The 25529-nt window shown below is 45.6% G+C and overlaps 1 protein-coding gene across 7 annotated transcripts in view; it reads right to left on the bottom strand.

The window, feature by feature from the left end:
* Positions 1–2263, bottom strand: part of LOC119452894 (collagen alpha-1(IV) chain-like) — an 81017-nt gene extending 78754 nt beyond the window's left edge. For all 7 annotated transcript variants that reach the window (XM_049667361.1, XM_049667362.1, XM_049667364.1 and 4 more), the window contains exon 1: positions 1938–2263. The gene's annotated coding sequence lies outside the window, so the exon portion shown is untranslated. The remainder of the gene's footprint in view (positions 1–1937) is intronic.
* Between the last annotated feature and the right edge of the window lie 23266 nt (positions 2264–25529).

The raw sequence follows: 25529 nt of genomic DNA, 5'->3' as shown, positions 1-25529 counted from the left end.
AGAAGTATAATCGAGTGTAAGCGTGATCGTTGCGCTTTTGAGAGGCGATGAGGGTTTCTTAGAACGTCTCTACCCGCTAAAAGTTAAATAATGACAGCCACTTAAGCATCCTTACATGGCTTGAATGCGAAAGCATTACTACTTCAATAATTAATTGGTTACGTCCAATACGTGACGTCATACATACTCACGTGTACTTCACAATTAACTCTACCTTAATCCACTCTACTCCACCTTAATTCCCTTTACTCCACCTTAATTCCCTTTACTCCACCTTAATTCACTTTACTCCACCTTAATTCACTTTACTCCACCTTAATTCACTTTACTCCACCTTAATTCACTTTACTCCACCTTGCTTTAATTCTGCATTACTACTGACGTCATACAAGACACTGATGACGATTTTTGGTACCACTCGTTGCCTACAACTCCAGCTTTTCTGCCTCATGGGACATATAATGATTGCGCATTAATAAATTCTGGGGTTTTACGTGCCAAAAGCACTCTCCGATTATTAGCAACGCCCTAGTGGGAGGTACTCTGGATTAATTTTGACCAGCTGGAGTTATTTAACGTGCATCTAAATGTAAGTACACGAGAGTTCTTGCATTCCGCCCCCATTGGAATGAGGCCGCCGCAGCCGCCGGGATCGAACCCAATACCTTGAGCTCAGCAGCGCAAAGCCGTATAGCAACTGGGCTACCGGTATAGCCGGATGTCCCTGCCGGCTATACCGTCTCGCACAAAGGAATGAAAGGATCACCCGAACCCATTCCGTTACTGCACATCGCGTCCTTGAGAAAAACAAGGAAGCTGTTCTTTTATTGAGGGGTCCTCATCCTGACACTCCACTGAGCTCGTCATTTGCCTCAATTGAAGATGGCGCGCGGCTGGAGAATTCTGGGCAATTAATTTTCTGTCTTTTCACCTTTCTAATAAATAACCAGAGAACAAGGTAACAAGTAAATTAACAAAAAATAATCACCTGACATCGAAATATTGAGAGAGGAGCGTATAGATTAGATTATAAGAAGAAGCTGATACTGTCGAATGTAAATTGTGAAGGAGCGGACTAAGCTAGGACAGGTGATGAGAAGCTAACCGGCGGTCGAGTATGGTGCGAAATTATTTATTAAGAAAAAAAAATAAAAGGAAACATGGTCCGGTTATATAACGCCATGAGGTTACAAAATTCACGAGTGCGAGACTGGATCGTGAATGAAAGTACAGGCGTGATTGGACAATACTGATAAAGGTTCTTGTCCTGCAATTCACCCGGCTCCAAATCACTGCATAAACCCAATGCATCGTTGCTACATTTACCTCGAGCTTCAAGATCGTGCAGTGGGAACAGACCCTCTTCCGCCCCCCTATAACAATTATGAGGTAATGTAGCTACAGGAGTAAGCTCTATTTAAAATGAAATCACTTCATCCCAGACATCGCAGCATTCAATCTCCCCTCATTTCCATAAGTGGATGACACTCACATTTAACGAAATATCTCTTATAACAAATTTCCCCCATCTCGCTGATTTTTCTTGCTTTTTTGAGACGAACGTTCACTACCCAGAGCAGCCCGTCCGAAAGTCGCTGTCTGAACACAGACCCACGTTCCTCCCTTAAGTCCTGTGGGCTCTTCGCCACCAATTTCTTTGTGAATCACCTGTATTAAGCACGAAGCTTGGGTGGTGTTTTCAATTGCGCGAATATTCAAGTGCTACGCGAAAACATCCACATGACCATTCTTTCGTTTTCCCTACACCATACCAGACAAAGACACTTGACCTCTGGTACACAAGGCACTTAAATTATTCCAAAATACGGGAACAATAACCGTCTTCGGCAAATCGCCTGCACTGAGAATCGGTCGACAAGCACTCGACGATAACGGGAAAGGAAATAACGGCAACGTATTAACAGGTGCCAACCAACCTTTGACGACGCTTCGCCGATGATGGCGTTTCGGCTGGCCTGCCTCGCTTCTTGTCACGTGTCGCCGAAGACTGTGGCCGTTCCTCCGCACTCTGAAGAAGGAGCTCTACTCGCTTCCGCCGACACTCACACTCACGCGCACTCACACACGTCAAAAGCGGGTCGCACCGGCTAAAGTCATGGCCACCTTTAAAAATCGGTGGTGCTTCTTCCTTTTTCGATCGCGGCGACGGTGTGTGTGTTGTGTGTGTTTCGGGTGGACTCCCCTTTCCGCCTGCCTGTTCCGGTGGCAGAGCGCGTGAGCGTGTGTGTGTTTTTTCCGCACGACCAAGGCGGCGACGCGGTGCACGTTTTATAAAAAGCCGCCGCCGCGCGCGCTCCCTCTCCGCCAGGTGGCTCCCTCCTCGCCCTCGGCTCCGAGCGGGCGACGCCATTGGCCGGCCAGCGCGTCCCGGCGCCGCTTCTGATTGGCCAGCGTAACCTGGACCGGTAACTTCCTGAGCGAGTGCGACGCAGCGGCGAGTTTGAAAGCGAGCGCGTTGCGGCGACGGCGTCACGCGGTTGACGGTCAATGCCTTCGGTTAAGCGCCGGCGGCGCGACCCAGACCTTCCTTCCTTCCTTCTCGCGTGTGATGCGGGGAAGCCGACTTGCGCAACCGGTCCCTCAGTGGACGACGGGTGTACGCGAGGTTTTGAAACAAAAAGCGGAAGCTGAGAACGTGGCCGGAAGAAGAAAAAGTACATGCGGCATTCAAGAGGGACCTAATTCGCAAGTGCCCAACATCTTCTGCGTGAACATCCTTGGTTTTGGGAACATTTATGATGTGTGAACTCATGTTTTGCGTGTGAACACTTCGGTTTGGCGAGTATTTATGCTATGTGAACTCTTCTGTAGCGTGAACATTTATTTATGTTGCAGTGCTGAGACTTAGCACGTGAACGTTCGTCCGTGTGTTTATTAGTCCAGTTTAGTGATTGTTGGGCAACTTTCCGACGACAACTATCATGTAAGAGAAGAGGAGTAGTTAACGCCACACATAGGCACCAACCTCTCCTTAAATACATTTAATAATAAAAAAGGACAGCAAGGAACAAACAATACGCTAATAACTCGACGTGTAAACGACGTCGTTTATGGGCATCTTAGAACTGTGGTCGTTGTCCAAATGTGGACGCATTGAAGATGGCTATACAAAAAAAAAAAAAAAGCACAGCCGCACCCGGATATATCGAATCCGAAGGAGATCAGCAGAAAGTTCGATATATAGGTAATTCGATATATAAAATACAGATTTTATACAAAAACTTTCAAGGAAATTTTACAGCTGTTCGTTATACACAATAATTCGTTATATGTAGGTTCGATATATCTGGGTTCGACAGAATTATCTCATTTTCTTTAAAAAAGTAAGCCAAGCGGCAACCCCCTCACCAGAACTTGTACCTCTTACATCATGGAGTCTATCCTGTACTCGGTGACGTAGGAGATCAACTCCGGAGCCAGGAACAGAGGCCAACGTTTCAATAAAGAAGTGTTTACCAACACCACCTTCGATCCTTTCAGCAAATGATTGAACAGAAGCGGTTCACACCGCGGCTGCGCACTTTTCCCACTGTCCTTGGCCACCCAGGTGACGATTCGGCAAATGTTCCGATCCCCATGTGACTCGCTGACTTTGACCAGGTGCTTGAAATCAACGGTTGAAATCAGGAGGTCGAAAACCCACCGCGGCGCAACTCACGGCCATAGTGTAGTTTTGGGATATAAATACTCATCAATTATAACGATGACCTATTTCTTGAACGTTACTAAAATGTTTTTCACTGGGACAGTTTCTAGTTTCGAATGCATATGCACTTTGTATGTTTGACATTCTGTTAAACGTTTGACATTTCTGTTCTGTTTAGTACACATATCCCAGCATTTTATTTTGCAGTAACTTGATTTGTATTTGTCTTGATGGTGATTTGTATTTTTAATGTTGTTGTAAAGCTGCATTGTTGTCATGTTTATGCATGCTATGTATAACCTAATCATTACAGCTGTGCTCTTTAACCTGGCTTACATAAACATGCGTATTAAATTGGACCGATAGCTAACCATATACGTAACGGTCCATATACCTCTGTTAATATTTATCATTTCGTTTTTTTTTTACAATAAACTCCAATTTTATTAGATGTTCCAATCCAGCATCCGCTTAATGCTACTGGAGAATTCTTTTCTGTATTTTACGCGAGAACTTTTAGTGGGCTACAGCCTGCAGGTTAATTGTTCCTTCTGCTATTACTATTGCCCCGCACTTATCATTACCATACTCTTACGCCCACTACACGATGAATGCTTCTTCTCCTATTGATCTTCAATTGCTCCTCTCTGTTGCCAGCCAGCCCCACCTACGCCTGCAAATTTCGTAATCTCATCATATCTAATCCTCTTCCTTTACCGACAATGCTCTCCTTCCTATTGGCCTCTATTCTGCTACTATATCTTGTTAGTCTGTCACATGACCTGTCCTACTCTTCTACCTCTTAACCTCAACGCGGCTACACGAACTGGTTGGTTGTTCCTTAGTGAAATGTCGCAACCAACTCTGGGCGATCGGCCATGAATGATGCGGTATGGGGGTTCATGAAAATGAAAACGTTTGAGAAAAGAAATTGAAACGAAGTTAATAACCGGAAATTGTGAAATTAAAGCATAACTGATACAGATAATAAAGGAATGACAACTAAATGCTACACTAAATAAATATGACAGCACGAAAAAAAGGACATTTTAGCGTGCCTTGTCCCGCACAGAGAACTGCAGAGGGCATCACAAACGATCCTTTGACTAAAACTGTAGAACGGTAGCACCAATTGAAAAAAAAAATCATATGGAAGAGCGAAGTTCAAGCCAAGACTTCGAAAGAGTTCTCCCAGAAGATCCTGTCCTTTGAAGAGTAAAACGTCGACATGATATATTCGTTCTCTCTAATCCATCCTGTTGTCTTCCTCTTTCGTAACCTCACGCCTTATCATTTTCCGTTCCGCAAGTTAAACTTGTCACTGTTATCAGATTTCTTATCAAATTTATTTTTTACCCTTCAAGTTTCAGCAACGTAGGTATAATAGTGATTCTGCGCTGATACTTTTCTTACGTAATGTCTTTTCTTTTACTACATCGACTACTTTTTTCGCAGAGCGTATGCTTAGACTCATTTTCTAAAAATTCCACTCGATCACTTAATGCTACGGACGGCGAGTCAGAACACCTGCCCAGCAATCACAATCTAATGTTGAAACCTTCAACAATTTTGTTTGTTACTGTGCGCGTTGTGTTATTCCGTGCTTGCTGCTTCTACGTTAGGACATAGGCTTCTACGTTAGGCTACGTTAGGACATAGCAAGTCAGAGGACAAAAGGTGGCGTTGTAGTCGGCATTGCCGAACTTCTGCTGTTGTCTGTCGCACTTGTGTCACACCACCATTTAGATGTCGAAACGGACCTGCAACGCAGCTAATTTCATTGTGACGTCACTGCGGTTTATTCTCGTGCGCGTTACTCGACCACGGAAGTATGTGGCGATAGCCAAGGTAAACACTTGAATTCTTTGCGTATATTCTCCTCCCGATCTCACATCCGTCTAAGCGCTGTACTAAGTATAATCATGCTTATAACCAACTCCCTCTGTCCTCCTGATAAACGCATCGTGTGCCCGGATTCCGTCGAAAAATAAGATGCAACAGCTTAAGCCGCTTTGAAAAACAACCGTGGGCGTTTGCGAGTGTGAGAAGTCGTAAGTAGGCTTAAACGTTTACTCCATGTAAGTATTATAATAACTCTGTCCAGGTCTTGAAACAGGTGCGTCTTCGTATAAGAGGGGGGGGGGGGGGGGGGGGGTTGTGAATAAATTCTTGAGTCCGAAATTGTCCACTTATCTTGGTCTTCACGTTCGCTAACGTATGACCTGATGGTATTGTTGTTCTTGATGAGTCGTTTCTGTTCCAGCCCATCACTTCATTCACAGCACCTCCGACTGCCCTTTTTAAGATAGATGCGTCACAGTACTGCTGTAATTTGGCAAAAACCACTGCTATGCATTGAATTAGATTTGCTGGGTTTCAAAGAGATAATCATAAATACTAACTTACAGGAGCATAAGATTGAGCCCTCGCGTTTGTAGGAAAATATGAAGCAATAAAGAACGTTCCGGAAAATTGAAGCATTAAGCAAGTAACATTGTAAATGCGCAACAACCACTGATATAAAAATTATGTAGAGTGCAACAGTTGCACACATTAAAGCCGACACAAATGTTGCGTCACACGTGACAATGTCAGATGCCACAATTTTGTGATCAAGATTTCGGCAAATGTCAGGCAAACAAATTAAGACTTCGACCTAAACGTTAAAATTAATGAACCAATTTTGTTCGCTTTAGGCATACCAATAAATTCAGCTTGCAAAATTGTGGTATCCTTCTTTTTAATAAATGTGAGTATTGGAGAGATTGGCATTATGAAGGACACCGAGTACTCCTTATTGCTTAGTCGAGCAATACATATAATATAAATAAGTATTGAAACAAGACAGAAGATTAAAATGTAAGAAGTTGAAGCATGCTTACGGATACTTCACAAAAGTACAAATAGATAGAAGTACATGCAAATATACAAAAACTACAATAAAGTACTTCTAGACATGTACCTAGACGCCAACAAAAAAAAAATACAATAAAAATTGCGATGGTGTGAACCTGGTACTTAAGAATTTATTCAACTTAGCGATTGGAACAATTTTCGCAGTAAAACAGAGTAAAGAAAACGCTGATTCAAAGAGTGAATAGAGCGTAACTTTTTTTTTTCTTTTAAATGTTACAAATTTAATTCTGACGGCTTTTTTGTTGCGTTAAGGTAAAGGAATAGGAGTTGCAGGCCCAAACTAGATTTTTATAGCGTTTTTAGTTTTGTATAATTTATTTTTTTATTCATTTATTATTAAATATTTTTTTTGTATTTCTCACTTTCTTTCTTTACCCTCTCCTGGCTGCTGTTTAAGTATCAACCTCTAAGTCATAAAAAATTTTCAAACAAAAATTGCTACGCCTGAAAGCAATGTTTCGACAAGGGTGAACTTGCCTTCATCACTGGGTGGACTTGTATTCACCCTGACGAAGACATCTGTTCGCCCTTGTCAAAACATTGACTCGACGCGTATGATTCCCTTGTTCGTTCAAGCCTATTGACTTCATCTCCATCTTCGTGTGAACCCTTTGTCTTGTGCGACCATCACTGTTAGTTAAGCTGCAGACAACCAGTCCACTAGTTGAGTTCAATGTCGAGTGCATGCAGCATGTCTAAAAAAACAAAACAACAACAACAAAACTTGTATGTCGTAATGTCAGGTCCGCCTGTTTCAGAAAATTTTAGCGGTACTATTTGCGAAGTTTGCGATTTCGTGGATTTCTGAACAACTCACTGCCCAACTGCCACAATATTTGGTCAAAGTGGTCCTGCGTCATGGAAGAAAACGAATCGCAAATTTTAACTCACTAGAAAGTGTGCTTGCGAAAGTTAACTAATTGTATCGATTTTCGAAGCTGCACAACTCTTATCTGGTGACTACGTATCTCACTTCTTTTTTTCCAGTCATAGATTTTGAATAAGACCTTAAAGGGAATAATTGTATAAGCTGTATATCATCGAAGCGGAATCGATTGACACGTTTGGTGACACCTGTGTGTCAAAACCGTTTATCGCCCTTTCTAGGCCACCTTTCTTGCGTAAAGATAGAAATTTTCTGCGGGCGGCGCACACATGTGACACAGATTTTGCTATATATGTGGTTGCTTGCTTCGAAATAAAACACTGTTGTAAGTCTGCGCTCGTGTGTCTCAGCCTCTTCTCATTCCTCGTCTTGTGCGCGTCAAGTTCTTTCATGTCTTACCAACATGTGCAAACAGTCACCTTAGTATATCCCGATTTGTGAATGAAGCGAAGCAGCGTAGAAGCCTACCAGCTGTGGAGTAATCACTTACGTTAAAAATGTGAGTACTTTCTCGAAAAAAAAAAGATGACAGCGAAAGTAATCCTTGCATCGAACAAAGGTAATATTTCATCTCGGCACCAGCGACCGGTGAATGCCAATCCACAAGTCCTCGGTTTGCAGTGTGTACTGTGAATAGATGTTAAAACCAGCAACAAGAACTACAACAACGAACGCGATCTTTCTCGGCAATCCCCTCTCAGCCATGACGATGACTTTGTCACCGTCCAGTTTAAATTCTGTACTCGCAACACATGCCATAAACTGAATTCTAACATTCCGTCAGAAACCATCTCAGTATGAATGCCGATGTCAATGCAATTAGCATCGAATCAATGTAGCGACCCACCGTATTGCCGTCGCTTAAACGAGTCATGTATGCGGTGTGCACAGCAGCCGGGGTTGCTCTCTCGTGCTTTCCTCTGGCCGCGTTGCGTCATCTAACGGTGCTGCCGTGCAGTTCGCGCGTATTCCAAGTCGGTGACAAAGAGGTTCATCGAAGAGCGGCACACGCCCCGTGACCCAAGTTGGTCCGACGGTTTTGTTTCGAACCCGGTTGCGTCAGCACAACAACCTGGTCTTCTACCCATTCGACCACGGACTAGCCAGTGACCACAAATTGGCCGGAAAGAGGTTAGATACAGCCAAGCATGCCGCAAGCTCGGTGACGCTAGCAAAAAAAAAAATATAGTCGCATTGAAAGTATATATACGGGGTGTCCCAACTATCATGCACCATGATTATAAAATATGCAAATGCCACGTAGCTAGACAGAACCAAGGTAATGTTGTCTGTCGTCGCTTGGGGATACTCAGATTATTTTTTGCATTCCGCCTAATTAGATAGTTAGTCTTAATTAATTATTCCCCTTCTCGAATACTATATAATTAGATGAAAAGTGTGAATGAGAAAATTGTAGAGCGACGTGAAAAGCTCCCGATACAGCTTACTGTTGCTCAATATTGTCACGGAGCGATCCATACATGAATCAACGCGATGCTTGGCAACAATATGTTCTATAAAAGTGTTTTTCCGAGCGTGAAGGAAGAAGTCCGCGAATACACGCAAAATTGCCGCGCGACTGGCCGTTCGAGGCACTTTGCGTGTATTCGCGGACATATTTCACGCTCGGAAAAACACTTATGTAGCCCGAATTGAGCAACAGAAAGCTCATGTTGCTCTACAATTTTCTCATTGACACTTTTCATCTAACTCTAATAGTTGAGAAGTTGATTCGTTAATTAGGACTAATTATATAATTAGTCGGGATGCAAAAAAGATAATCAGAGTATCTCCAAGCGACGGCAAGCAACATTACCTTGGTTCTGTCCGGCTACGTGGCATTTGCATATCTTTAAATCTTGGTGCATGATAGATGGGCGTGGTATGAAAAAGGAGGAGCTAACAAGGTGCAAACACAGCAAGAAGTGTATGGGACCGAGCTGTAAGTCCTGCGTGTGTCGAGAGCACATATTCATTCTTGTCTTTGTGAATGATTGACTGGTTCCACTTCAGTTATCTGCGCGCAGCGAAGGCCCTAATAGTGTTCCTCTGGAACACTGGCCTAAACCAGGCGTTCCAAATGCTTGTCACTGTGTATGTTTGTGCTTGTTGCCTGTGTATGTTGTGTACGTGTGTACTATTTATAAGCGGGTAACTTCATGCATTGCTGATGTCATCAGGAGTAGCACGCCTAGGCGTGTAGCCAGGCAGACATCTCCAGCCCCCAATAAAGAATGCCTCTCTCTCTTCCGTTACCTGCTTCAGCTACGACAAAGAATACAACTCTAATATACGTTGCCTCAAGCTTCCACGAACAGGGTTTCTTTTTGTTAGACGCGTAAAACAGAGGCCACTAACAGTCTACCCGCGCAATGAATCGTGACCGTATACACGAAGCATCTTGTAGAGGGCTCACCTAACGCAACTCTTCCTCGGCAGAGTTCGGCTGTCGGTGGGAAGTTCACAGGTCCGTTACTCCCGTCGAAGCCCAAGGTGGGCCTCCCATCACGTTTTATTTTTTTCCGGCAGTGAGGTCGGTCGCGGTCACCTTCTCCCAAAGTGTCGCCCGGACGCCAGGCACGCTTGTCACTCCAATCATGACGTCACGTCTCCGTCCAGCGCGCGGGCGTCGCACCTCGGAAGAGTGGAAATTCTTGCGGCTCTCCTTTGACTCCGGCGTCTCCGAGACAAAAAAAAAAAAAAATGATAATACTAAAAGAAAGAAAGAAAAAAGGAAAACAAGAACAACAGTGTTGGCGCCAGCGGCGGTCTCGCCTTCCGAGCGAAGCGCAGTAACACGCTTCGTTTCGCTAAAGTATCGGCATTCGACAAGTATTCCGTGCGACATCCACCAAGGGTCAGCTGCATGCAATCAGCGACAACCCGTTTCAGGCTTCTGTGCTCTCATAGGTAAGGTGTAAGAACGGGCTAGTTGCTATTCCATTTTGATACGACCAGCTTAAACACAGACACGAAACACAAGAAGAGGCGACGAGGACAAGCGCTCACTTCCAACTGGCGTTTGTTACGAAGAAACATGAATATGTAACCTCGCGCACGTTATCACAACCACACATACTCGCGCAAGTAATGAAGACTTCCACACATCCCCAAGAAAAAACAAACATAGCCCAAGGCGGCTCCCCACGTTCAAATGACTTTAAGTAAGCAAATTCTTTATCCGTCAACGCTATATGGAAGGTTTACTGATACTGTTGACTCTAAGAATGTTGACTCTAAGACTGCCACACATTCGCAAGAAAAAAAAAAAACATTGCCTTAGGCGGCTCCCCACGTTCAAATGACTTTAAGTAAGCAAATTCTTTATCCGTCAACGCTATATGGAAGGTTTACTGATACTGTTGACTCTAAGAATTTGCTTACTTTAGAGTCATTTGAACGTGGGGAGCCGCCTAAGGCAATGTTTTTTTTTTCTTGCGAATGTGTGGCAGTCTTGATTACTTGCACAAGTATGTGTGGTTGTGATCACGTGCGCGAGGTTATATATTCGTTTCTCTGTAACAAACGCCAGTTGGAAGTCAGCGCTTGTCCGCATCGCCTCTTTTTCGCCTCTATTGATACGCGCTGGTCGTATCAATATGGCTCTCATAGGGTACCGAAGAAAATGAAGGGACTGCATGGACACTGTCGCAACACTGCTGTGATACTGGCGGGCTACGCTGCGCCAGTTATTTCCTTCAGGCGCCAATTAATTATATCCATTTAAAGTTTAGTTTTGCCACTTTTTCTTTTGCATCTTCATTATCACGAAAATCGTACTGCTCAAGAACGGATTAACAATTTTCCATTTGTTCAGCGTCAAGTTCACAGAATGGGGACTTCATACATGCGAGAACTCTCGACAGGAACACCAGCTATTTCGTGTCTGGCATACTTGCGAAGCACCCCGTCCGATCACTTGAATTGCATGCTCGATGGAAAGCATTATGAAAGAGAATGAAAGAATTGAACCCGCTAAATGATCACATACTGCTGTATCGAGAGCAATCACCCAGAGGTCTACCTTGCAACTCGTTTCAATAAAACACCCAGCACGTGTTATTCAATGTTCCAGTACAGGTCCAATTAGAAGTGTTGGAAGATCCTTGCTCCAAATTTAAAAAAAAAATCATTATATGTATCACTGTTTTTGCCTTTGAAGCACTGCATTGGCGTGAACATACAATTGTGAACACAATGCCTGAAGGGGTTATATTTCCTTGAGGCCTCGTCATTTGGCAACAGACCTTTGAGTTATTAAGAACTTTCAGTTATTATACCTCGTATCTTAAACGCTAATTCAGAAATCGATTTTCTAATTGGGAACATTGAAACGGTAACCTTCCTTCAAATCTTTTAAACAGTTTGCTACAAGCCTGAGTACTAAAATAGATGTAAACCAGAATCACAACCTTTGTCTTGTTTTCTTCTTCGGTGACCTAGTTGCGATTTCCATATCTACAATGCATACTTTGCAACTACCAATGACGGATTTTTTAAACTACTGCTTCGCATGCTATACAATGACTTGCTTTTCTGACATGTATTCTAGCTTCGTGCACGTTATTTTTGTATTTTGTTGTTATTATTACGTTTGACATGTTCCACATTTGAATTCCGCTTAGCGACTTTGTAAACATGGTGTAACGTTTTCTAAAGCTTATGCTGCAACCTCATGTGCTTGAACTACCGACGGGAGGCTGGGCCTTGGTCAAGTGTTGCAAAACACCTTTAGCCCAACCTTCCTCAGTCCGCAGTGTATACTGTGAACCGAAAGTGACTGTGTGAACCGAAGTGTGGACCGAAGTGTGACTGGGCGCTTGGCCGGACATCATATCAGTGAGGCTAGCTAACAAGAATTTCATAGGATTATCTTTATTAACACAGGCATAGATTCAAAGTTGTGAACGGGCCCTTCGGACGCGAACGTGTATATAATCGCATCATACTTATATATTATTATCATCACTCCTGATAACCCTCTTTTTCTCCACTGTTACGTAAGGCTGACCTGTTTGCGTTTCCTCAAAGACATTATTCTCTCTGTGATCTTTAGGAACATGGTTTTCTCTGTTGCTTAATTTGATTTCTTAAGACACAAAGCAATTACTGGGCTATATCCTTCCCCATTTCCCATCACCTCTTACATCCCATTTCAATAATTTATGCTCACAAATATTCAACAAGGAACCGTTTTCTTTTTAATATATCTTATCTACTGCACATTGTAGTGGGCGTACTATTCAACTATGCTTCAGGAGAACTGACTGTTCGGCTATCTGGTCTCAAAGGCTAGTTGATAAAGGCTAGTTGACTCAACGAACAAAGTAGACAAGGACGGGCGCTATGCTAGCAACTGTTTATTCTCATGCCACCCACCAATATTTGTATTTTTGTCGCATGCGAGCCTTCACATCATATTCAATTATGCTTCGATATTTATACTCAATGATTACATTTAAAAATTTTGTCATCTTTGTCTATTTTTCTAACTGCATTTATTTCTACCGCCCGATTCTCGGTGGCAGTCGTGTAGAAGATACGATCCATAATTAAAATCCAACAACAGCTGGTTGAGCGCCACCGGTTGCACGAATTCTGGCTTCCACAGGAATCTCATTTCACATAGGTGCGCCTAGGTGCCTTCCCGACAACTATAAAAAATAGACAACGCTAATCAAAAACAACAATCACAATAGACATTCCAGCCAGTAAAAGGGAGTGCTGTTCACAATGAACTTTTGCGTGACAACATTCATTTTTTCCCTTTAATCATCAAAAGTCGCCGTCTCAATCCGGCATCCCCATAAAAATTAAATGTCAACCGTGCCAAAAGGACATCTATGGGCGAGGCATACGCTCGCGCTATACCAAAATGCATACACATACACATACGCACATGCACATGTGCGTATGTGCTTATATGTTCTAGGCTTAGGCCAACGAATTACGCAGTCGAGAGCGTATAGCACCCGCCCAGTGATTCTTTGTGTTTGTCCCAGTTTCAGCTAATATATTCTTTCTATTCGCGCCAGTACCTAAACATTTTCATGGGCGCCACTTGTAAACCCTCCTCCGCCCAATTTGCCGAGGATCAAGGGAACGCAACCATAACAAGATTCTTATCTCCGTCTGCGACAAAATCAAAGGCAGATGCCACACGTACACAAGGACTCCTCCTTTCCAAGAGCTGCAGAATAAGGACCGTAACAGGAAGCTGTCCTTGAGTGCGGTTACAAGCTTGCACACAGTCCCTGCAGTAGCTTCCATTTTCCTTACTGCCTTCTTCCATTGCCTTCTTTGTGAGTATTACAGTAACAGAATCTTAACCGGAGGACGCATGGTGGCTCAACTATTCATAACGCTTGCAGCGACAACCTGTCCTTGCCGACCAACAAGAGCACAATACGCGGTCAAACAACTTCCGGCAACATTCTCGCCAGGCCAGAACCACCCGTATTCTCAAAACAACAAGAACAACGGCCTTTCTTACGGCTTACTACACGTGCGTGGACAGTGCGCGCATTCCGGCAAACGACAGCGCAACATTAGGAAGGCGCCATTTTGTAAAGAACGCTTATAATAAGCATCAACCTCCGAAGCAGCCATTAACGTTACCACGTGCCTCTAGCAGACGACGTCGGTGCAGACGGCCGCCGTCTGGATCGAGCTTTGGGGCAGACCCCTGGCAGCCCTCAACAGCAAATTCGGGCCCGCTTTCAGCACTCAAGCTTCGTGAGCGCCTATAACGCTGTGCATAGCCTGCAGCAGTGGCGGACAGCAGTAGCCAGAGCGCATCCGAAGATCGAGGTGAAGACTAGTGAAGACCCCATCAACGGTAAACGTCTCCGCAGCGCCCTCCCGCGGCGTCACAGAGGGCGCGCGCGACGTGCCCGGAATCCGGCCGAAATGCGGAAGCGTCCGTCGTCTTCGTCGCAGCGCTGCCCACCTCGAAGACGGTGGCAGTACGTGCAAGCGGACCCGCCTCCCGAATTTACAGCGCACTTCAGGAGGAACACACGAGAGGGCCCCCGACACGGTGTTACATGCAAATGGAAGCCGCTTACAAGCGGCTGCAGGGAGAACCCGCTCCCTGCAGGCGTCGCTCGTCTGTCGGTCGGTCATAGTGGCGGCCGCAGCGTTGGCCGTGAACTCCGCCATTATGTCCTTGACGTCGTTGCTTTTTTACAAGTGGACATATCTTTCTCTCGGGGTACGCGCGCGCGCATTCACGGTACGCAGTGAGACACCGTTGGGTTTGGTTGGCAGTGTTTGTAGTCGCTGTTGTGGTTGTGGGTTTGCGTGGCGCTTTAACCACTGCCGAGAGGCCCGGAAGCTTGCCAGTCTGCACGGTCGTGAACCTCCCTTCCGTGACCTCGCTGCTACACCTCGGGGCAGAAAGAACCAGAATACTAAAGGCAATGAGGACCCCCGAGCGTTCCCTTTTTTTATCTCTTCGAGTCATATATAAGCGAGGACAACCTGAAACTAACGGTTTGTCAAAACATCGGGCTCTTCCTAGAGCGAAGAAGCGTTCGATAATCGTCCACTGTGAGTGGAGGGAAGGGATGAAGAAACGAAAGCATAGAGGGAAAAAAAAGAAGACAAATGAAACAAGAGGAAGCGAATGGTGTCAAGAACGAGAATACGAAAGCAATAAAAGCCTCAAACGATCCATCCCTTCTCTCCAGAATTAGGGCGAGGGCTAACGGTCCCGCCCGACCATGGGCCCTCTCCAACTTCAGCAGTCTTCAGATTGCTTCTGCTCAAAGGAAGGGTTAAAGAAACCCAAGACTGGCTAGCAATCAAAACGAGGCAACCTCAAGACAAGTCTACGTGCGGCGACAGCCTGGCTCACCGGTCCGGTCGTAGGGACGGGACCGTTCGTATCTCGGCGCGGCGATGCGCGACCTCCCGGAGTGGTGTGAAAGTAACCGAGGAAGGCGGAGCGCGATTTGAGGAAGAGCGCCGCATACTCAGCGTGGCGGAGGACAGCCGCGAGGTGACGCGCTTGTCGTTTGCCCTTGTCATGGTCAACGGACTCGTCCGAAGGAATCCGCGGGGAGTTTCGGAAACCGATACGTATCAGCGGGTAATAAAAGTTTTAGGCAGTCGTACCATTAATCATGGCGCAGATGCGGAAGGGGTGAGCGGTTTGAGAAACTACTTCCTGTAGGTTCTATAGATGGCTGATGAGATATAGTGGAGTGGACGTAGCTTGGCTGCTAGATGATGAAGATGATGATGAAATATCATCCCTTGATGCCAAACTCGACACAACGACTTCTAAGAACTAAGGATTGATTGATGGATGGATTGATTGATTGATTGATTGATTGATTGATTGATTGATTGGTCGGATTTAACGTCCCGGGGTAACACTGGAGCTATGAGAGCAGCCGTTGTGGAGTGCTCTGGATAAATATTGGCCACCTGGTGTTCTTGCACGTGCACCCAGTGCTCCGTTCAAGATCGTTTTTCGCATTCCGCCACCTGGATGGATGGATGCTATGAGCGTCCCATTTGAAACGGGGTGGTGAATTGCGCTACCAAGCGCTTATTATTTTGCCTAATGTCCTTCGGAATGTGTCCGCTGCCACCTGGTGTCGAGCCTGCGACCTAGCGGTCAGCGCCAGAGCAAATGTGCCACCGCGCCACTCGAATGTGGTCCCTGCGTTCGGGATTCAATTGCGTGACCTCGGCAGTGACGCCGTTACCCCTGAGCCGTCATATCATCAGCTTTGTCATCAACTAATTTTAATGCGAAAGCATTGTTGGCTCATAAGGCAGAAAATCCAGCGTAGTTGTCGGCGTGACCACCTATAGTACAAAAAGTAATCGAACCCTCGATATTTGGTGGTAGTCGAACCACGACCTTTGGTGTTACTGAGGGTGAAGTTAATTAAGGCACTGTTAATTAAGATATAGTTAATTAAAACACTCGAACGCAGCACATTTGCCCCGTCCAACCGTCGACCTTTGGTGGGAGTCGAACCCACGACCTGTCGTTGTGGCATAATGTCTAAGCATCGTGCGGTGGTCGCGATGCGTTTGCGTTCATCTACGTAGGGATGACTAAGTGCCCCTTAACTGTTTCCAACATGCACATGCGCCTGATGCATGATACCCTAGGAGGATAGCAATTTTTTATATCCTCCTAGATGATACCATACAATGCGAAACATTTTTTAAAGATTGTATAAAGCTTCTGCGACATGGTTTTCCCCTCTCTTTTAAAACAGAGTAACTTTTTTTTCTTTTTTTTTCACTCAAATCACCGCTAGTTGGTTCGTAGTACCTGCGCCTGTCTTTGCCGCCTCCCTCTGCCCTGCTCCCCTTACCGGCCCATAAAAATCGAAAAAACAAACACGAATGTCCACTTTCCGCTAAATAACCCCTACGGCAGACAGGTAAGTACTTTCCGCGACTGCAGTACAACCTCGGCTCCTTGACATTGGACACCGCACAAAGCAGGCAGCGCGTCGCATAAAACGAGATAACGGAGCTCGTTTTATAGGTTTTCTCACTTTGGCGATTGCATAAGGAGCGGGTAAGCATATATAGCCGACAACTCTTATCTTCGCTTCCCTCTCACTTCAATCTCTCCCCACCTAAAGAGTGTATATATACTGGGCCGGCAGGCGATAGGCAAATGAAGCTGAGAGAGTGCACGGTCTTCTATACTTCCATGTCGGGCCTCGAAGCACTTCCTGCTCAAACGAGACAACGCCGCAAGCGATCCTTCCAATGTATCTTCCGGACGCCTAGCCCACGCCAGCCAGGACCGTGCGCAGGGAACGGTTCAAACGTGCGTGTCGGCTTCCCCCTCTTCACACAGCTGCACTGCATTCCCCAAACATCGCCATGTTTATCGTACTATAAAAGATAGCGTGCGAGCATCTTCTTGACAAAAAAAACGATGCAGCATAAGGAAAGTTACAGCCAAGGTCAAGCTACAGAGTCAGGGAGGAGGGGGGGGGGGGGTTATACTGTAAGTGTCCACCTAGTGGACAGATATGTACATTTTGTCTGCTGCTGAAGTGCTGATTGGCTGGAGGATTCTGTCCCCTTCTGACGCCTACCCCAGCCCAGCCAATCTCAGAACTTCAGCAGCAGACGAAATGGACATGTCCACTAGCTGGACACTTGCAGAACGACATCCTTGATCACGTGGATGCAATTGAGCGGGATATTTTGGGCTATGTATTGCATTACACGCTGTGTGCCGCAACGACTTGGTCCTAGGCACTGCAGTATGCGTTTGACATTAAACTGTCGTCCTATTAGATCAACAGAATGGGCGTCTTCGGAAGGGAAACACTGTCGGGTCCCGAAGGCAGCGCATGATCCGATGGAACGGCGGGGTTACGACATGCGGGCTTGGGGCCATTATCGCAGATCAGGGGTTATTGGAGAGCGTTTAGAAAGGCATTTGCATCGCAGTGGTTCTAAATAGGCCACGCATGAATGAGACGGTCAGGATAAGAATCATACGCACGAAATGGTTAGTGACTGTTCAGCATCTGGTACACATCACGGTAGGCGTAGCGATTGACTGACTCATTGGAGCAGGTCGACCACTACACGCAGCTACGCAATCACTAACAATTTCCTAGAATTCACACCGCTGTTCACACGTAATAAAGCGGTCGGCGATTGTGCATGGCCTTCTGGCCACATAACGATGGTCATCAGACCGACGACTCCACTGTGGCTGGCGAAAAGAACGAATCGGTATTCTAAACTGCCAAAAGAGCTGTGCATTAGCGCCTTTGATTGTTGGAGACCGGCTATATATACCGAGCTTTCGCAAACACTGTACCGATTTAACGAGGCATCCTTCAGGTTTGAGGTTTGCAGTGTATTCTGCTAACCGTAAAAAAAAAGAAAAAAAAAAGAGTCTGCATAACATGTGCGCGTGTGTCTGATGCAGTGACCAGGCAACAGGCCAGTTTCAATCGTCGCCCCCCCCCCCCCCCTCAAAAAAAAGAAAAAAAAAGTAACGGATAAGCGAGGTGACGCTCTCGCGTTACACGCAGCCCGTATATATGCACGCCAAGAGGATCGCAAATGCGTCGCCCTCGCGCGGCCGATAAGAATCGAAGAGGAAACGGAGTCTTAAAAACAAACCGCCCCCTTTTTTTTTCATACCATTTCAATCCGATCCGCAGCTTTCTGCGTACGCCGTTTGTGTGTGAGTAACTTTCCGACTACGCCTTGGTATCGGAGAAGCCGCTCGAGTCAATGCACCGGCGACCTCCGCGAATCCCTACCCTTACTTCCGAGCGGCCACTTAACATGCATTCCGCTCAAGTTTGAGAGTTTGTTGCCCCGCGAAGCAATGTCGATACGCTTTTGTTTTGGGCCGGCGTGGATTTCGGCAACCCTTCCGGGCGTATGATACCAGAACTCATCCGAGGGCAAAAAAAAGAGAGAGAGAGAGAGAGAGAGATGACGGCCATGCCACCTGCAGGTCCTACCAGAGAGGGCTCGGTGGCCTTTTCAATATCGAAGAAACTCGCAGGCCATTTCGAGCAGAAGTATATGAGTCGCGGCACTCGAAAGTAATGGAGCCGCCTGATGTGATATGACGCTGTATGTGCCGCTCGGAGGAATTCCTGATCCTGTCGACACGATTTCTGAGCACGTGTTTCCCACCAATTCTATCTGGGAGTAAGGGGGCTCTTTTTTCATTTCCGGATCAGGCCGATAGAGACAGCACTGTGCTCAAAGGGGACCCGCGCAAACGTAGCGAGCAGTGCGTTGCTCGCCATCGCCCTGTATCTTCAAGTACGCACTTTGCGAGACCGCATGCTTGTTGCCACGGCTATCCAAAGCGCTCAGAGACAACGACGACCTGATGCCGAGGCCAACATTTCAGGGTACATCTCGCGTCGCATATCGATGAGGGCGGAATACAAAGACGACCGTGCCCTTTAAACTTAGGCGCAGGGTAAATAGACCAGGGGTGGCAGAAATTAATTAGCATCGCTAGACTGTGCGGTGCGTCTCATAGATTATGCGCGTTGCTTTGGAACGTGGATCCCATCAATTACAATTATTAGCCAAAAAAACTAAAAGGACCTTGAAGACTGTCACCGCGCCCATATATAATCAACGCGCCGAGCATTACCCTGTGTCCGCTACCTCTGAAAACGTGGCATACAGTGAGTACGCCGATAACAAAGAGGTTAGAGAGATAAAAAAAAGAACTGTAGGAAAGTTGGTGATACGTTTGGTCTGTGTGGCGTACTCCGTAGATAGCCCAAAGCGGGCTTAAATTGCAACCTGCTCATCTGCACACGCTTACACACTTATCTAACTTAGCCTATCAACGCCTATAGAGGGCAAATACGAGATTTTTATTTTCTCGTCCTTTTCCAGGATAGTACGCGAGAACAACAAGAACCGGGGTCATTTCAATTGGTGACCGCGTTTGACACCTCGCCGAGCTCAGGGAAATGCAAGCGGATGCTGGTGACAAGGCGTGAAATATCGATAGTTTCCCCTACCAGCGTTTCGAGCGACATACAGCTGCATTCGATACTCCCTTAATCTTCTGTTTCATTGACCTCAAAGTGTGCAAGCACCGATACTGACACCTGCGTGATCGATTTCCACGTGGCCAGCTGTAACGTAGACCTGGAGCCACATTTACAAAACATTTCGTGCGTAAGAGTTGCTTGTCAATTGTCGAATATAGTTATTTGCCGCCGGTTTTGCGTATGCGAACAACATTTTCGACTCGACCGTAGCAGGGTATCAGGGGGAAAAAATGCTGCGCATCTTTAGACAACATCGGCAACGACTAGGATAAGGTTATGATAAGTTACGATAGTTTAAGACAGGTTATGTTATGTTAGGTCAGGTTAAGCAGATCAGGGAAGCATTACATAGGTGGGTGTACAATCATGCTGAAACACTCAAATAGTTCTGAAGCAAACATTGAAAAAAAAGAAGAAAAAAAAAACCGGTAACGTGCAGAATGAGAAAGAAAGAAAAACTCATTCAGCTTTGCAAATGTAATCGGATATCAAAAAAAAAAATTAACAAATCGCTTGAATAACCCTGCGCACACCTCTGGTCACACACTTTGCGGTGCAGACTCATCCATGCTATAGCCGCACCTCTTCCACACGGCTTTGTGTTCAGCCGCGCGCGGATTCGCGTATCCGTAAACAAACTGAATGAACGAAGAAAGAGCGCGTGGTCAACGCCTGGGCTCACAGGTCAGTTCCCACCCGACTCGATACCGGCGCAGCAATAGCCTGTCTTTTGAAAGAAAGAAAGAACAAAAGAAAGAAAGCCTATAATGCCCTCCTTTCATGGGAGAGGTCATTTTCGTTCGGGCGGCCGACCTTCGCTCCTCGCCCCATCTCGTCCGCCGCGCATGACTTGCGCATTCGTCCTGGCTGGGCCCAACGGTGCGTGATGGGACGGCGAAGACGCCGCCGCAGCCGCACGCTTGGTCTGAACGAGCGAGAGGCATTCGTACACGCTCGAATGAGGTGCGGAAAGCCACGGACCTGCCGACAGTCCGGTTTCTCTTGACTCTTGTGCGTTATGCTATGTACACCGGTTCGTTAACTCGAGCCTAATTCGGCTCCCACCGAAGAAAGTTCGCGCCTACAGTTACCCGCTCCACTCTCGCAGAACCAGCCCCTGCAAAAATAATGCACACTATTCAACATAATCTCAACAGGCTTTCTATCGAAATCAACATAAAGTCAACAGAAACAGAATAGAAGGTTCATAATAGTTTCTGTAAGGGAGGAGTGTAGCAATGTCGAGATCACTTTCGGAAAACATCACTTTTCCTTAAAAAAAAGAAAAAAAAGATTGAGACAGGGAGAAAGAGAGATAAAAGCAAGGCAAAGGCAAGGAGGCTAACCAGATGATTTGCTTTAATTGCTTATTTATGTACCTCAAATTAGTATTCAGTAAGCCTATTAATTTGGTGCACATTAAAGGAAAAGAAAAAGACAAAAAGAGATCGTGAACGAAATGAATATAACTTAAAGAATAATGCAATGGTATTTTAAAAACACAGGTATCATTTATGAAAATATCAGCGTTGTCATTGTTGTCCATGGTGTTAAATAAACAGGATATATCCGACACGGTCTGTTCGAAGAACAATTAGGGAAACCGAGGGGCTCGATGCACGTTTTTTTTTTTCTTTGTATATTATTAAAGCGAAGCTTTATATGCCTAGGCGAAATCGTATATGGCTAGGCGAAATCGCCTGTGTACAGAAAACTATTATCATCAGCATTGGCTCGAGCGTCGTCGTCTTCTTCTGTAGCTGGCTCGTTGGCGCCCCTCGAGTTGCGATTGTGCTCGTGCTCGGCACGCGCTCGTGCCCCTGCTCCAGCGCTCGTCGTCGTCGTCTTCTTCCACAGCTGGCTGCGTTGCCGCTCATCATTCCGGCGTAGAATTTCACTTCTCTTCTGTCGTCGTAATGGTGAGGCCGCGTTTACGGGGGTATATGAGCCATTTCTTAAGTGCGTATGAGCCATTCATTGTCTTGTGTAACGGAAAAATTTAATTTTGAAGCAATTTAATTTCGAAGAATCGCAAGCGGCAATGGCGGGTGGTTGTTGCTAACCACGCCGCCGAGCAAACTCGAGACATTGAACGCAAGCGACAGCGGCGGACTGCAGGCATACCGTCAGTGACGTCGTTCTCTCCTTCGCAGCCAAGCGTTTGCGTAACCTCACCATTGAGAAATGCTTTTAAGAACCTTCGGGATTCACCCAGTGATAATGACCTCGGGGCCGCACGTTTCAGCTTGGCAGTTTAACCATCTTCACGGAGTGGAAGGGCCGGCGAAGTTTTGCTACCATACGAAGTAAACAGACAAAGAAACCTGTGAACGCATAATAGAATTTAATTCTTATGTCTAATTAAACTGCATAAACAATTTAACAAAAACTTTCACCGCCCATGCACCCCGTACAGATGGTAAACCAGCGAAGCCGAAATGTGCGGCCCCGGTATGAGCCACACCTGATTTCTTTCTTTTTTCTTTCTTCCTTTTTTCTTTCTTTCTTTTTCCTTTCTTTTTTCTTTCTTTCTTTTCTCTTTCTTCCTTTTCTCTTTCTTTCTTTTCTCTTTCTTTCTTTTTTCCTTTCTTTTCTCTTTCTTTCTTCTTTCTTTCTTTTTTCTTCCTTCCTTTCTTTCTTTCTTCCTTTCTTTCTTTCTTTCTTTCTTTCTTTCTTGTCCCTGGCTCATACCCGCATAACCGATGCGGGTATGCGCCACACGGGATTTTATTATCGTTCATCGTGACATAACTGACGAGCATGCGATGTTATTGATGTCGTGACCTATCAGTCATGTTAGTCATGCATTCGTACCCTTCCATGCCAATTTTGGTATATATATGTATATATCAAGTGTACGAGACGCGAGTTATCGACAGGTTTTCGATAGGTTTATTTCCGCCAGAGCACTTATGTGGTCGGAGCACGAGTGTTCCAAGGCATACGCAGATTCGCTGTAAAAAAGGATAACGAATTTGGACAAAAAGCCAACTGGCCGACCGTGGGAGCCGCACCCGCATATTTTGCATTGCGCGTACGATGCTTTAGCAATTGAGCTATACCGCGCCATATGGTCTCCCTCTCGTCCACTTTCTTGGGTATTTGTGTATGTGCATTTGTGAGTCTTCCGAGTCTTCTGACCACGTGAGTCTTAAATTATGGTGTTTTGCGTGCCGAAACCACGATCTGATTATGAGGCCGCCGTAGTGGGGGACTCCGGAAATTTCGACCACCTGGGGTTCTTTAACGTGCACCTAAATCTAAGTACACGGGTGTTTTCGCATTTTGCCCTCTGAGCCTTTTGACCACGTGAGTCTTCTGAGTCTCGGAGCACGAATACGCAGCAGCGAGTTGGAATCTTCACCGGAGTTACCGTATTACCACTCAAATCAAAAATACAAAATCGCCCATCCCATTTATCTCTTCTAATTGGGATAACCGCCGCAGTGTTACTATCATCAAATACTCCCTATAGTTTATGATCCAGACGCAAAATTGGGCAACTCTGTATATTACGCAGGACGCATTATGATTTTCAAAATTTACATGTTACTCTTTTTAGCCTACCGGTGCGCAGTTCTCGGCGCCTTTTCAATTTCCTGAGCATCCAGCATCTCCATTACTTTCAATGCCTTTAACAGTTCATCCTTGCCCAATATCACAAAGCAGAATGTAATGTATGCTACCTTAATTAATCGTCACTTAACGCAATCCTTCAATATTTAATGAGTTACTAACGGCACACTTCGGGTGTTAAGTGTCCCCAGTTGCGTTTCCTAGTTGTTTGCTTAGAGTGGTTCTTGCTTTTGGCTCGTTAAATTTAATGCTATTTATACTTTCTTTTTGAGGGCTAACTAATGTCATTGTTATCCCCTTTCTGTTTGCTTACGAGGGTCCAATACATTGCTGATAAATTTTTCAATCTTATTGTACCATGCTGCTTTCGAGTTGCCTTTTTTTTTTATTGCGATAGCAATTACTATATGGGCACTCCTAGCGAATTTTCGCCGTCGCCGTGAGGCTCCGCATATATTTAGGTATGTGTATACTATATGCCATGCCATGCTATATGACATGCGGTATGTGCGGGTTATATTGTCCACTGTTCTACCACTAAAGTTACTCCGAATTATTATTACTCATTAAAATTATTAAAATTATTACTCAGAATTTGGAGAATGGCAGCCCACAAACAGATGTCATAAAACATCACACTGACAGTGCATGCAATATTTATCTCATTTGCAACCAGTTACACCAAATTAGCGATATTTTGCTAATTTCTCAGGAATTTAATGTCCGCCTTTTCTAGCAACTTAGCTTGAGGACTATAATTGTGGTATATGTCCACTGTACGTGCCCTAAGTGCTCTGCAATAATTTCAACCACCTGGGGTTTTTTTAGTGTGCACACAAACCTACGCATGCCGAGCGTCTTTTTCTATATTTTTTTTTCGTATTCCATGCACAAGTTGTTACCGCCGCGGCCGAGATTCGAACCCAAGACCTCGTGCTTAGGTTATTGCAAATAATGTGCCGATAAATACACTTGGCGCTTGTGCCGTGTTTTGACTAGCTAAGACAAGTGACTTCTCAACTGTGGGAACGGCACGGCGGCGCCAATTGCAAGGTCTGTATAAACGACCGCTGCAAAAACAAACTAAATGCTTCGCACGGGGGAGATTGTGGAAACGACGGTGAAGTCGACGGAATTTGCGTCTCTTTCTTCAGAAACATACCAGGGAGGCTGCCCGTACGTTTAGAAACAAGTCACGCGAAAAAAAATGTACAAATAAACAAATGCGCAGCGTTTTCGACACTCGTGCGAATAATGCATTTAGCCAAGCAGCACAGGTTTAGCAATGGTGCAAGGCGGGGAAGCTTGTCACCAAGAATAAAAGAAGCTCTTGGTTCGATAGATAACGTTGTTTGTGCCCCGCCGGTTTGCCTAATGCTTTGCCCCGGTCCATGGGGCCGGCATGGTGACTTGTGCGATCAGAGACCGCGCTGGATAGGGGGTTGTACGCCACGTGTCTGACCCTGCACGTGGGGAGATTTTAGAAATAATAGAGAAATGACCAGAGTGACGTTCGCGTTCGTCAACTCTGCATATAGCTATGTAAACGCTTCATTACGGTTCGCTCTCGCTCTGGCTATTTTACCAGCCGGCTTTGTGTATGCTGGGGGACTATTCTGCGACGATCGCCTCAGCGATACAATCACCATCGCGTGACGTGGTGCTCAACCAGCCTATCGGCGCATCCGATTTTGCTCAACTAGCCAATCAGCGCGCGCCTGACGCTGATACTATCGCCGAAAGTGATCGTTGCAGAATACGTCCCCAGGTTATCACCCAACGAGGAATATCCATTCGTTCACTCAATGACCCCGTCTGATCACTCGCCTTCTCACTCACTCACCCTCTGCTACTCCCTCACTCACGCATCCACCCAGTCACCCGCACATTAACTCATTTTAACTCATTCCTTAACGGATTCTGCACACTGCATTAGAGT

Source organism: Dermacentor silvarum, chromosome 5 (assembly GCF_013339745.2).
Source record: "Dermacentor silvarum isolate Dsil-2018 chromosome 5, BIME_Dsil_1.4, whole genome shotgun sequence".
In the NCBI taxonomy this organism is placed as follows: Eukaryota; Metazoa; Arthropoda; class Arachnida; order Ixodida; family Ixodidae; genus Dermacentor; species Dermacentor silvarum.
Note: the sequence above shows the minus strand (reverse complement) of the source record. Positions and strands in the feature narration are given on the sequence as shown.